We start from the raw sequence: 17,220 nt of genomic DNA, 5'->3' as shown, positions 1-17,220 counted from the left end.
ATTGTGGCCTCTCTACCTCTGAGAGTCATTTTTGTAGAACCAACATCAGTTCTGTTTTGGGAAGCTTTTTTGAAATGTCAGATTTTGTTTCTTGAAAGTCCCTGCTGCTCAATTTGCTCCTCTTAAATTATGAACAAAGGACCTCCTAGTATCATCTGCCTCTGTCTTTCCTTAGCCCTACCTAAGGGCTACCTATGAGAATAAACACAACTTTAAGGTTCTGAGACATGACTGACATTTGTAGAGTATTTCTTCCGTTTGAGTTAGGATTGGAAAAGCGTGAGATATATTTAAAGATACTGTCAAGCTCTAGAAAATACAATTAGGCAAGACAAGGACATAAAGGGAATCAAAATGGGAGCAGAGGAGGTCAAACTCTCCCTCTTTGCTGACGACATGATCTTATACTTAGAGAACCCCAAAGACTCAACCATAAGACTCCGACAAGTCATCAAAAAATACAGTAATGTTTCAGGATATAAAATCAATGTCCACAAGTCAGTAGCCTCTGTATACACCAATAACAGTCAAGATGAGAAGCTAATTAAGGACACAACTCTCTTCACCATAGTTTCAAAGAAAATGAAATACCTAGGAATATACCTAACGAAGGAGGTGAAGGACCTCTAACAAGAAAATTATGAAGTCCTCAGAAAGGAAATAGCGGAGGATATTAACAAATGGAAGAACATACCATGCTCATGGATGGGAAAAATCAACATTGTTAAAATGTCTATACTTCCCAAAGCTATCTACCTATTCAATGCCATTCCTATCAAAATACCAACATCATACTTTCAAGATTTGGAAAAAATGATTCTGCGTTTTGTATAGAACCGGAAAAAACCCCGTATAGCTAAGGCAGTTCTTACTAATAAAAATAAATCTGGGAGCATCAGCATTTTAGTCTGTACTACAAAGCCATAGTGGTCAAGACAGCATGGTACTGGCACAAAAACAGAGACATAGACACTTGGAATCGTATTGAAAACCAAGAACTGAAACTAACATCTTACAACCACCTAATCTTCGATAAACCAAACAAGAACATACCTTGGGGGAAAGACTCCCTATTCAATAAATGGTGTAGGGAGAACTGAATGCCTACATGTAAAAGACTGAAACTGGACCCACACATTTCCCCACTCACAAAAAATGGATGAAGGACTTAAATTTAAGGCATGAAACAATAAAAATCCTCAAAGAAAGCATAGAAAAAACACTGGAAGATATTGGCCTGGGGAAAGACTTCATGAAGAAGACTGCCATGGCAATTGCAACAACAACAAAAATAAACAAATGGGACTTCATTAAACTGAAAAGCTTCTGTACAGCTAAGGACACAATAACCAAAGCAAAGAGACAACCTACACAATGGGAAAGGATATTTGCATATTTTCAATCAGACAAAAGTCTGATAACTAGGATCTATAGAGAACTCAAATTAATCCACATGAAAAAAGCCAACAATCCCATATATCAATGGGCAAGAGACATGAATAGAACTTTCTCTAAAGATGACAGACGAATGGCTAACAAACACATGAAAAAATGTTCATCATCTCTATATATTAGAAAAATGCAAATCAAAGAGATATCATCTAACCCCAGTGAGAATGGCCCACATCACAAAATCTCAAAACTGCAGATGCTGGCGTGGATGTGGAGAGAAGAGAACACTTTTACACTTCTGGTGGGACTGCAAACTAGTACAACCTTTCTGGAAGGAAGTATGGAGAAACCTCAAAGCACTCAAGCTAGACCTCCCTTTTGATCCTGCAATCCCATTACTGGGCATCTACCCAGAAGGAAAAAAATCCTTTTATCGTAAGGACACTTGTACTAGACTGTTTATTGCAGCTCAATTTACAATCGCCAAAATGTGGAAACAGCCTAAATGCCCACCAACCCAGGAATGGATTAACAAGCTGTGGTATATGTACACCATGGAATACTATTCAGCTATTAAAAAAAATGGAGACTTCACATCCTTCGTATTAACCTGGATGGAAGTGGAAGACATTATTCTTAGTAAAGCATCACAAGAATGGAGAAGCATGAATCCTATGTACTCAATTTTGATATGAGGACAATTAATGACAATTAAGGTTATGGGGGGGAGGAAAAGCAGAAAGAGGGACGGAGGGAGGTTGGTGGGGCTTTGGTGTGTGTCACACTTTATGGGGGCAAGACATGATTGCAAGAGGGACTTTGCCTAACAATTGCAATCAGTGTAACCTGGCTTATTGTACCCTGAATGAATCCCCAACAATAAAAAAAAAAAAAGATACTGTCAAGCTTTTTTTTTTATTTCTTTTTTTTTTCTAGAGACATAGTCTCACTTTATCACCCTTGGTAGAGTAATGTGGTGTCACATCTCACAGCAACCTCCAACTCTTGTGCTTAGGTGATTCTCTTGCCTTAGCCTCCTGAGTAGCTGTGACTGCAGGCGCATGCCACATAGCCCGGCAATTTTTGTTTGCAGTTTGTCCAGGGCCGGGTTTGAACCCACCACCCTCGGTATATGGGACCAGCACTCTACTTACAGAACCACAGGTGCCGCCCGATATTGTCACAGTCTTAACATATTTAGTATTTCTGTATGGATTCTGTTATGTACTGAAATGAATACTGGTTATAGAATTTGACACTTCTCATTTGTAGGGAATTTCTCTGTTATTGATTTTTTATTTTTACAATGGTTTAAGGATTAAATAGCTGTCAATCTCTTCACATTTGTAAAGTTTTCTTCAACATGAATTATTGTGTACAGAAAAAAGTGCCTACTGGAATGAGGCTTTGCCACATCTTCACATTGTTACCATTTTTCTCTGCTACGATTTCTCTTATGTTTAATAAAACTGAGGACCACTGAAAACCTTTGCCACATTATTCGCATTTGTAAGATTTCTCTGCAATATGAATGTTCTTATGTGTAGTCATGTTTGAGCTCTGGTTAAAGTCATTGCCACACTGTTCACATTTGTAGGATTTCTGACCAGTTTGAGTTCTTCTATGCTTAGCCTGACCAGGCAAAGGCACTGCCACAGTCTCTATATGGAGGGTTTCTCTCCTGTGTCATTTCTTCTATGTACAGTGAGGATTGAACGTGAGTTAAGAGTTTGCCCACTGTACCTATTTATGAAGTTTCTCTCCAGAATAAATTCATAAATGTCCAGAAAGGTTCTCAAATGAATTAAAGGCTTTGCCACATTTTTGACCTTTCTAGAGTTTCTCTCCACAACAAATTATTTCATGTATACTGCTAGTTGACCTACATTAAAAGGCTTTAGCACATTTCTTAAATTTGTGAGGTTTTTGTCCAGAGGATATTCTTTGATGTTCAGAAAGGCGTGAGTACCAGTTAAAGGCTTTGCCACCTTCTTGACATTTGTTTGTTTTCTCACCATAGTGAATTCTTTACTGTTCAGAAAGGTGTGAGTGCTGAATAAAGGCTTTGCCACATTCTTCATATTTGTAGGGTTTCTCTCCAGAGTGAGTTGTTTTATGTACAGAAAGGCTTGAGTATTGGTTAACAGTTTTGTGACTGGTGGTGCCTGGGGCTTAAAAGAGTAGGGCGCTGGCTCCATATGCCGGAGGTGGTGGCTTCAAACCTAGCCCCAGTGAAAAAATGCAAAATATAAAAATAAATAAATAAAAATAAAAACGTTTTGCCACATCGTTTTTTTTTTTTAAGAGGACCCAACTTGTGGAAGAAAAACTTTAATAACTGCTGTTGCAAAAAACACCTGTATGAAGTAGAAATTGTCCTAGTAACTTCAGTAAAGAATACGTTCTATAAAGTGGAGGTAACTGGATGTAAAATTCTGGCAGCAATTTAAAAGAACAGTCCCAGATAGTTAGGCTGAAGCCAACACCTAATGAGGATGAAAGCCTTGTTTGTGGGGAATTTTGGAGGATATCTGGAGAAATATTACCCTGTGCATAAACCAAATTGAATTGTTTTCACAAGTGTTGTAAAGTTTCGTATAGTAAATGGTTTTTTCTACATGCACTTCAATTTCACAGCAAGAGTGGCATAGAACACCTAAACACAGAAGAGAGCATTCATGCAAGACATCTAATTCTTTGATATAATAATGCATACAATTCAAAATGATTACACTATCATTACATCTAGGGCTTTCTGCAACTTCAAGGTGGTGGTTATAGAAAGCAGGGCCCCCAGTATTAACATCTAGAAAGCAGCCACCATCTTCTACATGTGTTCTCTTTTTGCACTTTTTCTTCATTTTTCTTAATCAACTCTGCTGTTGTTGCTGCTTCTTCCTTTGTATTAACCTGGATGGACGTGGAAGACATTATTCTTAGTAAAGCATCACAAGAATGGAGAAGCATGAATCCTATGTACTCAATTTTGATATGAGGACAATTAATGACAATTATGGTTATGGGGGGAAACAGAAAGAGGGACGGAGGGAGGTGGGTCGGGCCTTGGTGTGTGTCACACTTTATGGGGGCAAGACATGATTGCAAGAGGGACTTTACCTAACAATTGCAATCAGTGTAACCTGGCTTATTGTACCCTCAATGAATCCCCAACAATAAAAAAAAAAAAAGTGATTCCACAAAAAAAAAAAAAAAATTGTAATCATTGAACATAGCACTCTGACAATCAAGACGTTTAAAGCCTTCAATCTTCTGGGGTGAAGAAAGCACTGTGCGACACTTAGAACTCTGATTAACAAACAAGGTGGTCACAAATTTTCCTGGCTTGAAGACTTCCACAACTTTCCTAATCAGGTCATCATAGGAGGTCTGACTTAAGTTTGTTTCAAAGCTAACATAAGAAAATTCTGGTTCTGGAGTGATGTGAATAGTCCAATAAGTTCCATCCGATTTCATTCCATTCATTGAATACCCACAAGGATTGAACAATGTGGCATCCAATGATACAATGACAGAACTCAATGACAGAACCTGGTATCAGGTCACGAGTTCCACTCTCACAAGTGACATCCTTTGCAGTAACACCATCTTTCAAGTAGAACAGGTCCATAACTGCTGGGTCAAGCTCAGTCATCAGAATTTCCAGGGTTTGATCTGGCTAACTGATTACTCCACTCTCTGGGAAATCCAGAGTATATAAGTACCAACAATCAAAATTCATACGTCCCATACAGCATGCTGCTCCATTTGGGAAAATTGCATTTAGAAATTCTATTTCTTCCTTTAAATTCCGGTGTGGGTACCCTTGATGAGAATGCTTCATGAAATTCTTATGAGAATAAAAGAAGCTTTGAATTGAGTCAAACCCACTCTAATCCCTTAGCAAGCTTCAACAGGGGAACCAGTTCTTTTAGCAAGAGGGTGGTACCACATGTCTTCAAAATGAAACGTCTCTTGGAGACAAACATGCTACTCTCACTGAGTACATAAGCTTCCTGCTTGTCAGTTTATGTCACACTTATGATTGAAAATTGCACACCCTTCAAAGTATGTCCCACTCAGATCTTGGGATAGTGCAAACATCCCCAGATCCTTGGTTTGCATCAGGTTGACGCCAGGAGAACCAAACCTCCAGCTGCTTCTCCGTCCCTTCGAAAAAATGTGCAGCTTCCATCACTGGGAGACTAGCGAACAACAAACAACCACAGAAAATCAACTAAATTAAACCTCTTCTCCTGCCGCTGCCACCGCCTCTCCGGATTGTTCCAGCTGTGTTACTAAAGTTCAGGTTACTTTTTTTGCTATAATTTTATATTAACTTTTTTTTTTTAAAAAGGACTAATAAAATTTCCGCAGCTTTTTCTTGTGAGCGAAAGTAGAATTGAGTCTGTTGGAAATAGAGGTAGATACAGTTCAGTCTCTTGTAGTCTGCTGCTTCCCCGTTAGAGAGAGTAGAGCGAGGGCTAGCTAATGTCACTGGCTACACTGTGTAAGCCGCCACATTATTTTTTTAAAATATTTACTTCCATTTATTTATTTATTATTATTTTTTTGCAGTTTTTTGCCGGGGCTGGGTTTGAACAGACCATTTCCAGTATTTGGGGCCAGCACCCTACTCCTTTGAGTCACAGGCACTTCCCTTGCCACATTCTTGACATTGGTAGGGTTGCTCCCCACATGAATTTCTTTTATGTACAGAAAGGCTTGAGTACTGTTTAAAGTTTTTGCCATATTGTTGACACTGGTAGTTTTTCTCTCCAGAGTGAATTCTTAGATATATAAAAAGGCTTGAGTACTGGTAAAAGGCATTGCCACATTCTTGACATTTGTAGAGTTTCTTCAGAGTGAATGCTTTTTTTTTTTTATTATTAAATCATAGCTGTGTACATTAATGCCATCATGGGGCACCATACACTGGTTTTATAGACCGTTTGACACATTTTCATCACACTGATTAAAATAGACTTCCTGGCATTTTCTTGGTTATTGTGTTAAGACATTTAGATTTACTAAGTTTCACATATACCCTTGTAAGATGCACTACAGGTGTAATCCCACCAATCACCCTTCTTTCACTCACCTCCCTCCTCCCTCCCCTCCCTCTTCCCCTTCACCATATGCTTAGCTTATAACCGGGTTATAGCTTTCATGTGAAAGCCAAAAATTAGTTTCATAGTAGGTTTGAGTACATTGGATAAATTTTCTTCCATTCTTGAGATACTTTACTAAGAAGAATATGTTTAAGGACTGCGGAGCAAGATGGCGGCTGAGTAACAGCTTCCTTGCATCTGGGCACCATGAGTCTGGGGAGATAGGACTACAGGCATCTCTGGCTGGTGGGATCTGCCTATCATCACCCCTGTGAGGATACACGGAGTCAGCAAGTGACTTCTGGACCCCAAGAGGAGGATTCAAACAGTGGAAAAACAGCAAGTGGTTGCGTGTGTTCAATCCGTCTAAACCTGCCCGCAACTGTAAGTTCAGTAGCAGCGAGACTGCAAACCAAAAAGACCTTACCGGTGAACTGTTTTGGTGTCTTTGGACTGGGCACGCAGTTGAACTGCCTTGGGGAGAGCCTGAGCCAGAGTGCGGAGAATTTTGGCGATTGTCTAGGGCCCCAGTCTGAGCCGCTGAGCCAGACGGAGCTAATAGTGTTTGGCTGTGGGTCACAGGGAGCCATTGTGAGCGATCTGCCCCAGAAAGCTCCGCCCTTAGGGTCGCAGAGCTAGAATCAGGTGGGAGCTGGTAACCCAGTGACCAAGTAGCCTAAGGGTGGGGTCTGAGCCGCCTTGCAGCCCTAACCCTCAGGGGCAGAGTGAGACCAGTTTTGGCACACTGGGCAAGTGGATAGCCACTTCAGCAGTGATTCCAGCGACAAGCACTTTCCTGAGACAGCTTCTGCTTAGCAAGTTTACAAGTTCAAAGTACTTTTTAAGTGAGCTGAAGAGAGATTTAGGATGTCTACCTGCTGGGGTTTGAGAAATCAGCAGGCTCCAGTCATATCAGAACTGTGATTAACATCTCATACCTCGGAAGACCACGTGTTGCCCAGACAATATTCAATTACATATACATACTGCTTTGTTTTTGGTTGTGTTTTTTTGGTTTGGTTGTTTTTTTTGTTTATTTTGATGTTGTTGATGTTGTCTTGTTTTTTAATTTCAACCTTTTGCATACAGATCCTTTTTCTTTCTCAATTTTTTTAGTTTAATTATAATTTCTATTGCTGCCTTTTTCAATAAATGAACTTAATTTTTGCTAGTGTTTCTACCACTATTATTTGGTTTTTCACCCAATTTTATCCCATACAGTTTTCTGTTTGCTTGTTTTGGTTTGATTTATAGCATTTTTGTCTTTCCTCTATACTTGGTGGAGGTGGGGTACTGTGTCTGATCAGGTAAGCAAAAAGCTGCTGACCTCAAGGGAATCACCCAACTGGGCACCCCCAGAAGGTGGGGTTTTTTAAGGTTGTGTCAAAGTACCCTACTGTACACCTATATTGCTCTGTCTCCCTCTTTCTGTGCCTCTCTTCTTTTTGTCAATATTCCTTTTACCCACCCCCTCTCCTTTCTCTATTTTTCTTTTTTTTTCTTATCACTCGGTCCTCCTTTCTTTCATCCCTTTTTTGCTCTTCATCCTTCTCACCCTTCTGGTCATGTAACCCTTAGTCCACAGGCATGAGAACTTAAAGAGCAAGATGAAGTGAAAGGAAAATTAGGGCAAGGAAACAGATAAAAGAAATCACTCATGAGGAAGAATCAGCAGAAAACTTCAGGCAACATGAAGAACCAGTCCAGAACAACCCCGCCAAGGGACCATAGGTAGCTACTGCAGATGATTCCACCTATAAACAAATGTTAGGGATGACAGAAACGGAATTTAGAATACACATGTTGAGAACAATGAAAGAAATGATGGAAACAATGAAGGAAACTGCTAATAAAGTGGAAAATAACCAAAAGGAAATCCAAAAACAGAATCAAATAAGAGATGAATGATATGAAGAATATAAAAAGGATACAGGAGAGCTGAAGGAACTGAAACAGTCAATTAGGGAACTTAAGGATGCAATGGAAAGTATCAGAAACAGGTTAGACCATGCAGAAGAAAGAATTTCAGAGGTAGAAGACAAAGTTTTTGAGATAACTCAGATATTAAAAGAGGCAGAAAAGAAGAGAGAGAAAGCAGAATGTTCACTGTCAGAATTATGGTACTTTATGAACCGTTCCAACATTCGAATTATAGGAATTCCAGAAGGGGAAGAATGCCCCAGAGGAATGGAAGCCATACTAGAGAATATTATAAAAGAAAATTTCCCAAATATCAACAAGGATTCTGACACACTGCTTTCAGAGGGATATCGGACCCCAGGTCGCCTCAACTCTAACCGAGCTATTCCAAGACACATTGTGATGAACCTGTCCAAAATCAAGACAAAAGAAAAGATTCTGCAAGCTGCCAGGACTAAACACCATTTGACCTACAGGGGCAAATACATCAGAGTGACCACAGACTTCTCTAATGAAACTTTCCAAGCAAAAAGACAATGGTCATCTACCTTTAATCTACTTAAACAGAACAATTTCTAGCCCAGAATTTTGTACCCTGCTAAGCTAAGGTTAAAAATTTACAGAGAAATAAAATCATTTACAGATATACAAACATTGAGGAAATTCGCCACAACAAAAACAGCTCTACAGGAAATACTTCAACCTGTTCTGCACACTGACGACCACAATGGATCAGCAGCAAAGTAAGAACTGAAAAATTAAAGGACAGAACCTAACCTCCACACTGATACAAAAGATAAAACTAAGCAATGGACTCTCACAAAATAAGACGAATAGAATACTACCATAGTTATCAATTATCTCAATAAATGTTAATGGCTTGAGTTCCCTACTGAAGAGACATAGATTGGCTGACTGGATTAAAAAACACAAGCCATCCATTTGCTGTCTGCAAGAAACACACCTGGCTTCAAAAGACAAATTAAAGTTCCGAGTCAAGGGTTGGAAGACAATTTTTCAGGCAAATGGAATTCAGAAGAGAAGAGGAGTTGAAATCTTATTTTCTGATTCATGTGGATTTAAAGCAACTAAAGTCAAAAGAGAAAAAGTTGGTCACTTTATATTGGTCAAGGGAAAAATACAACAAGCAGACATTTGAATTCTAAATATTTATGCACCCAATTTAAATGCTCCCAGATTCTTGAAACAGACCTTACTCAGTCTGAGCAATATGATATCTGATAATACCATAATAGCAGGGAACTTTAACACTCCTCTTACAGAGCTGGACAGATCCTCTAAACAGAAATTAAACAAAGATATAAGAAATTTAAATGAGACCCGAGAACAACTGTGCTTGATAGACGCATATAGAACACTCCACCCCAAAGATAAAGAATATACATTCTTCTCATCACCCCATGGAACATTCTCTCAAATTGATCATATCCTGGGACAGAAAACAACTATCAACAGAATCAAAAGAATTGAAATTTTACCTTGTATCTTCTCAGACCATAAAGCACTAAAGATGGAACTCAACTCTAACAAAAATGTTCGACCCCACCCAAAGGCATGGAAATTAAACAATCTTCTGTACAATAAAAGGTGGGTGCAGGAAGAAATAAAACAGGAAATCATTATCTTCCTTGAGCATAACAACAATGAAGACACAAGCTACCAATACCTGTGGGATACTGCAAAAGCAGTTTTGAGAGGAAAATTCATCGCTTTCGATGCCTACATTTGAAAAACAGAAAGAGAGCACATCAACAATCTCACAAGAGATCTTTTTTTTTGTAGAGACAGAGTCTCACTTTATCGCCCTCGGTAGAGTGCCATGGCATCACACAGCTCACAGCAACCTCCAACTCCTGACCTGAAGCGATTCTCTTGCCTCAGCCTCCCGAATAGCTGGGACTACAGGCGCCTGCTACAACGCCCAGCTATTTTTTGGTTTGCAGTTCAGCCGGGGCCGGGTTTGAACTCGCCACCATAGGTATATGGGGCCGGTGCCTTACCGACTGAGTAACAGGCGCCGCCCAATGGAATTGGAAAAAGAAGAACAATCTAAGCCTTAACTCAGTAGAAGAAAAGAAATATCCAAAATCAAATCAGAGATCAATGAAATTGAAAACAAAAGAATCATTCAGAAAATTAGTGATAGAAGAATTTGGTTTTTTGAAAAAATTAATAAAATAGATAAACCATTGGCCAGAATAAGGAGGAATAGTAAAATCTCTAGTAACCTCAACCAGAAATGATAAAGGGGAAATAACTGATCCCACAGAGATACAAGAGATTATCTCTGAATACTACCAGAAACTCTATGCCCAGAAATTTGACAATGTGAAGGAAATGGATCAATATTTGGAATCACACCCTCTCCCTAGACTCAGCCAGGAAGAAATAGATCTTCTGAACAGACCAATTTCAAGCACTGAGATCAAAGAAACAACAAAATACCTTCCAATCAAAAAATGCCCTGGTCCAGATGGCTTCACTCCAGAATTCTATCAACCTTTCAAAGAAGAGCTTATTCCTGTACTGCAGAAATTATTCCAAAAAATTGAGGAAGAAGGAATCTTCCCCAACACATTCTATGAACCAAACATCTATCTGATACCAAAACCAGGAAAAGACCCAAACAAAAAGGAGAATTTCAGAAAAATCTCACTCATGAATATAGATGCAAAAATTCTTAACAAAATCCTAGCCAATAGATTACAGCTTATCATCAAAAAAGTCATTCATCGTGATCAAGTAGTGTTCATCCCAGGGATGCAAGGCTGGTTTAACATACGCAAGTCCATAAACGTTATCCACCATATTAACAGAGGCAAAAATAAAGATCACATGATCCTCTCAATAGATTCAGAAAAAAAATTTGATAAAATCCAGCATCCTTTTCTAATTAGAACACTGAAGAGTATAGGCATAGGTGGCACATTTGTAAAACTGATTGAAGCTATCTATGACAAACCCACAGCCAATATTTTACTAAATGGAGTAAAACTGAAAGCTTTTCCTCTTAGAACTGGAACCAGACAAGGTTGTCCTCTGTCACCTTTACTATTCAACATAGTGCTGGAAATTCTAGCCAATACAATTAGGCAAGACAAGGAAATAAAGGGAATCCAAATGGGAGCAGAGGAGGTCAAACTCTCCCTCTTTGCTGACGACATGATCTTATACTTAGAGAACCCCAAAGACTCAACCACAAGACTCCGACAAGTCATCAAAAAATACGGTAATGTTTCAGGATATAAAATCAATGTCCACAAGTCAGTAGCCTTTGTATACACCAATAATAGTCAAGATGAGAAGCTAATTAAGGACACAACTCCCTTCACCATAGTTTCAAAGAAAATGAAATACCTAGGAATATACCTAATGAAGGAGGTGAAGGACCTCTATAAAGAAAACTATGAAATCCTCAGAAAGGAAATAGCAGAGGACATTAATAAATGGAAGAACATACCATGCTCACGGATGAGAAGAATCAACATTGTTAAAATGTCTATACTTCCCAAAGCTGTCTACCTATTCAATGACATTCCTATTCAAAATACCAAAATCGTACCTTCAAGATTTGGAAAAAATGATTCTGCTTTTTGTATGGAACTGGAAAAAAACCCGTATAGCTAAGGCAGTTCTTAGTAATAAAAATAAAGCTGGGGGCATCAGCATACCAGATTTTAGTCTGTACTACAAAGCCATAGTGGTCAAGACAGCATGGTACTGGCAGAAAAACAGAGACATAGACACTTGGAATTGAATTGAAAACCAAGAAATGAATCTAACATCTTACAACCACCTAATCTTCGATAAACCATACAAGAACAAACCTTGGGGGAAAGACTCCCTATTCAATAAATGGTGTTGGAAGAACTGGATGTCTACATGTAAAAGACTGAAACTGGACCACACCTTTCCCCACTCACAAAAATTGATTCAAGATGGATAAAAGACTTAAATTTAAGGCATGAAACAATAAAAATCCTCAAAGAAAGCATAGAAAAAACACTGGAAGATATTGGCCTGGGGGAAGACTTCATGAAGAAGACTGCCATAGCAATTGCAACAACAACAAAAATAAACAAATGTGACTTCATTAAACTGAAAAGCTTCTGTACAGCTAAGGAGATAATAACCAAAGCAAAGAGACAACCTACACAATGGGAAAGGATATTTGCATATTTTCAATCAGACAACAGCTTGATAACTAGGATCTTTAGAGAACTCAAATTAATCCACATGAAAACAGCCAACAATCCCATATATCAATGGGCAAGAGACATGAATAGAACTTTCACTAAAGACGACAGATGAATGGCTAACAAACACATGAAAAAATGTTCATCATCTCTATATATTAGAGAAATGCAAATCCAAACAACCCTGAGATATCATCTAACCCCAGTGAGAATGGCCCACATCACAAAATCTCAAAACTGCAGATGCTGGCGTGGATGTGGAGAGAAGGGAACCCTTTTACACTGCTGGTGGGACTGAAAACTAGTACAACCTTTCTGGAAGGAAGTATGGAGAAACCTCAAAGCACTCAAGCTAGACCTCCCATTTGATCCTGCAATCCCATTACTGGGCATCTACGCAGAAGGAAAAAAATCCTTTTATCGTAAGGCACTTGTACTAGACTGTTTATTGCAGCTCAATTTACAATCTCCAAAATGTGGAAACAGCCTAAATGCTCACCAACCCAGGAATGGATTAACAAGCTGTGGTATATGTATACCATGGAATACTATTCAGCCATTAAAAAAAATGGAGACTTTACATCCTTCGTATTAACCTGGATGGAAGTGGAAGACATTATTCTTAGTAAAGCATCACAAGAATGGAGAAGCATGAATCCTATGTACTCAATTTTGATATGAGGACAATTAATGACAATTAAGGTTATGAGTGGGGAAAGCAGAAGGAGGGATGGAGGGAGGGGGATGGGGCCTTGGTGTGTGTCACACTTTATGGGGGCAAGACATGATTGCAAGAGGGACTTTTCCTAACAATTCCAATATGTGTAACCTGGCTTAATGTACCCTCAATGAATCCCCAACAAAAAAAAAAAGAATAATACATAATTTTTAGTAAAAAAAAAAAAAATAGAAGAATATGTTTCAATTCCATCCATGTAAACAAGAAAGAGGTAAAGTCTCCATCTTTCTTGTTTATTTTTTTATTTTTTTTTATGGCCAAACATAAGTATTTATTAATCTTTCCTTATAAACATTCAGTTTCTTCCATAAAAGAACTTCTTTCTTGTTTATTGCAGCCCAATTCATAATTGCCAAGTCAAGGAAAAAGCCCAAGTGCCCATCAATCCACGAATGTTTTAATAAATTGTGGTATATGTACACCACGGAATATTGTGCAGCCTTAAAGAATTCTTTGATGTTCAGAAAGGTGTGAGTTCTGCTTAAAGGCTTTGCCACATTCTTCACATTCGTAGGGTTTCTTTCTAGAACAGAGGTTCTCAAACTGTCGGTTGCGACCCTCAGGAACTGTATTAAAGGGCCTTGGCTTTAGAAAGTTTGATAACCCCTTCTGTAGAGTGAATTATTTTATGTTTAGTAAGGGCTGAACTAACATTAAAGGCTTTGCCACATTCTTGACATTTGTAGGGTTTCTCTCCAGAGTGAATTCTTAGAAAGGTATGTGTGCCGGTTAAAGGTTTTGCCACACTCTTGACATTTGTAGGGTTTCTCCCGAGAGTGAATTTTTTCTTCTTTTTATCTTTTTTTGCAGTTTTTGGCCAGGTCTGTGTTTGAACCCAGCACCTCTCGTATATGGAGCCAGTGCCCCACTCCTTTGAGTCACAGGCGCCGCCCAGAATGAATTCTTTCATGTTCAGAAAGGTATGAGTGCTGTTTAAAAGCTTTGCCATATTCTTGACGTTTGTAGGGTTTCTTTCCAGAGTGAATTCTTTGATGTAGAGACAGGCCTGAGTGTTGAGTAAAGGTTTTGCTACACTCTTGATATTTGTAGGGTTTCTCTCCAGAGTGAATTCTTTGACATATGGTAAGGTCTGAGCACCAGTTAAAGGCTTTGCCAAATTTTTAACATTTGTAGGGTTTCTCTCCAGAGTGCATTATTTGACGTGCAGAAAGGTGTGAGTGCTGGTTAAAGAATTTTCCACATTTTTGATATTTGTAGGGTTTCTCCCCAGAATGAATTCTTTGATGTTCAGAAAGGCGTGAGTGCTTGTTAAAGGCTCTTCCACATTTTTGACATTTGTAGGCTGTCTCTCCAAAGTGAATTCTTTGATTTTCAGAAAGATGTGAGTGCCTGTTAAAAGCTTTTTTACATTCTGGACATTTGTATGGTTTCTCTCCAGAGTGAATTTTTTGATGGATAGAAAGGTGTGAGTGCCAGTTAAAAGCTTTTCCACATTTTTGACATTTGTAAGATTTCTCTCCAGAGTGAATTCTTCAATGTTTAGAAAGGTGTGAGTTGCGGTTAAAGGTTTTGCCACATTCTTGACATTCGTAGGGTTTCTCTCCAGATTGAATTATTTGATGTTCAGAAAGGTGTGAGTGCTGGTTAAGGCTTTGCCACCTTCTTCATATTTGTAGAGTTTCTCTCCAGAGTGAATACTTTTATGTTTAGTAAGGGATGGACTAGTATTAAAGGCTGTGCCACATTCTTGACTTTTGTAGTGTTTTTATCCAGAGCGAAATCTTTGATGTACTGAGCGGATTGTGTACTGGTTAAAGGCTTTGGTATACTGTTGATATTCGTAAGTTTTCTCTCCCAAATGAATTCTTTGAGGTCTAGAGTGGATTGAGTGACTGATAAAAGCTATACCACATTCTTCACATCCGTATGGTTTCCCTGCATAATAAAGTACTTTATGCACAGAAAGGCTTGAGTAACGTTTAAAGGCTTTGCCTTTAAACAATAAAAATTTTAGCCACTTGCTTATTTCAGAATCCAGTAAATATACATTACACATTTTATCTGCAAAATCATGTCAAGAACATTAGGAAATGCCATAATACAGTAGAGAGGCACCAATTATTTTAAAGATAAATAAATGTCGCATGTATACATTGTATTGTGGGGAATTATGAAAACCAGGTAAGAATATTCAGCACAACAGGTAAGCAAAAGTTGTAGAGATAATATAGAGGCAGGGCATTGGATCATGTATTTAATCCTAGAACTCAGGGACACTGAGGTGAATGGCTCACTTGAGCACAGGTGTTTGAGATCAACCTGAGCAAAATTGAGACCCCATCTGGTTCAGCGCCTGTAGCTTAAGTGACTAAGGCACCAACCACATATCCTGGAGATGTAAGGTTCGAATCCAGCCCCAGCCTGCCAAACAACGACAACCAAAATCTAGCCAGGCATTGGGGTGGGCAAATATAATCCCAGCTACACCTGGCTCTGGCTGGAGAACTGTTTAAGCCCAAGAGTTGGAGGTCGCTGTAACGTGTGATACCTAGACACTCTACCCAGGGTGACAGCTTAAGACTCTGTCTCAAAAAAAGAAAAATATAATGAGAACCCCCAACCATACTACTAATAGAAAAATTAGTCTGGCACCGTGGCACATGCCTCTAGTTCCAACAACTCATGAGGCTGAGGCAAGAAGTTCTCTTGTGTCCAGAAGATTGAGGATGCTGTGAGCTAGGACAACACAGCACTCTTTCCAGTGTGACCATTACCTAGGCTGAAATAAATGAATAAATAAATAGATACATACACACACATATATTCATACAGTGTGTATGGGCATATACACAAACATATTTTTAAAATAAAAGGAAAAATTGTCATTAATAATAATAATAAAGTTTGTCATATTTACTCCCACCACAGAATTTATGCTATTTTAATAGAGAATGGTGAAAACGGAAGTAATCTTTTTTTTTTTTTTTTGCAGTTTCTGGCTGGGGATGGGTTTGAACATGCCACCTGCAGATGGGGTCGGCACCCTACTCCTTTGAGCCACAGGCGCTGCCCAATCCTTCCTACTTTTGAGGGTGTTTCCAAAGAAAGGTTGCTGTCTCCCATCAGTGAGAGTGCTGAAAGGAATGGTGCTATAGTGTGTAAGACAGACTGGGGATGCTAACTTCGAAGGTAAAATATTATTATAGCAGCAGAGAGACTCCAATGTAACAGAGAGATTCAAGTCTAGCAACTGAAAGGAAACTTTTTTTTGTAGAGACAGAGTCTCACTTTATGGCCCTCGGTAGAGTGCCGTAGCCTCACACAGCTCACAGCAACCTCCAACTCCTGGGCTTAAGCGATTCTCTTGCCTCAGCCTCCCGAGTAGCTGGGAATACAGGCGCCCGCCACAACGCCCGGCTATTTTTTTTTTTTTTTTGGTTGCAGTTTGGCCGGGGTCGGGTTTGAAACCCGCCACCCTTGGTATATGGGGCAGGTGCCTTACCGACTGAGCTAAAGACGCTGCCCTGAAAAGAACTCTTAAGAGGACATGTGGAAAAATTCTTCCACTAGAAAGTGACCACACATTTCCACAGGCAAAACACTGTCCAAATGTACAGTTCTTCCTTTCTTAGTACAATGTGTGTCAGATTCTTGCAGTTTACAGCCATATCACAAAGTTTGTGAAAGATGGCTTTTCTAATCCTCACAAATCACTGAAAACTTATAACATACACAAAATGTTAGGGGTGCATAACCCATAGAACCAAAAAAAGAAAAAAGATCTAGAATTAACCACAAAAAACAGAGATGTCTAAATTGCCCTAAAACTTTATCTGAATAGTGTGCTATGTGTATCAAATAGTAATGATAGAGGTAACTAAGT

General features: G+C 39.0%; 1 pseudogene; it reads right to left on the bottom strand.

The window, feature by feature from the left end:
• Window positions 1–4,608: 4,608 nt before the first annotated feature.
• On the bottom strand, window positions 4,609–5,584 carry LOC128572940 (S-adenosylmethionine decarboxylase proenzyme-like; annotated as a pseudogene).
• Window positions 5,585–17,220: the final 11,636 nt, after the last annotated feature.

Source organism: Nycticebus coucang, chromosome 20 (genome assembly GCF_027406575.1).
Source record: "Nycticebus coucang isolate mNycCou1 chromosome 20, mNycCou1.pri, whole genome shotgun sequence".
Lineage (NCBI taxonomy): Eukaryota > Metazoa > Chordata > Mammalia > Primates > Lorisidae > Nycticebus > Nycticebus coucang.
This window is presented reverse-complemented; position numbering and strand designations above follow the sequence as displayed.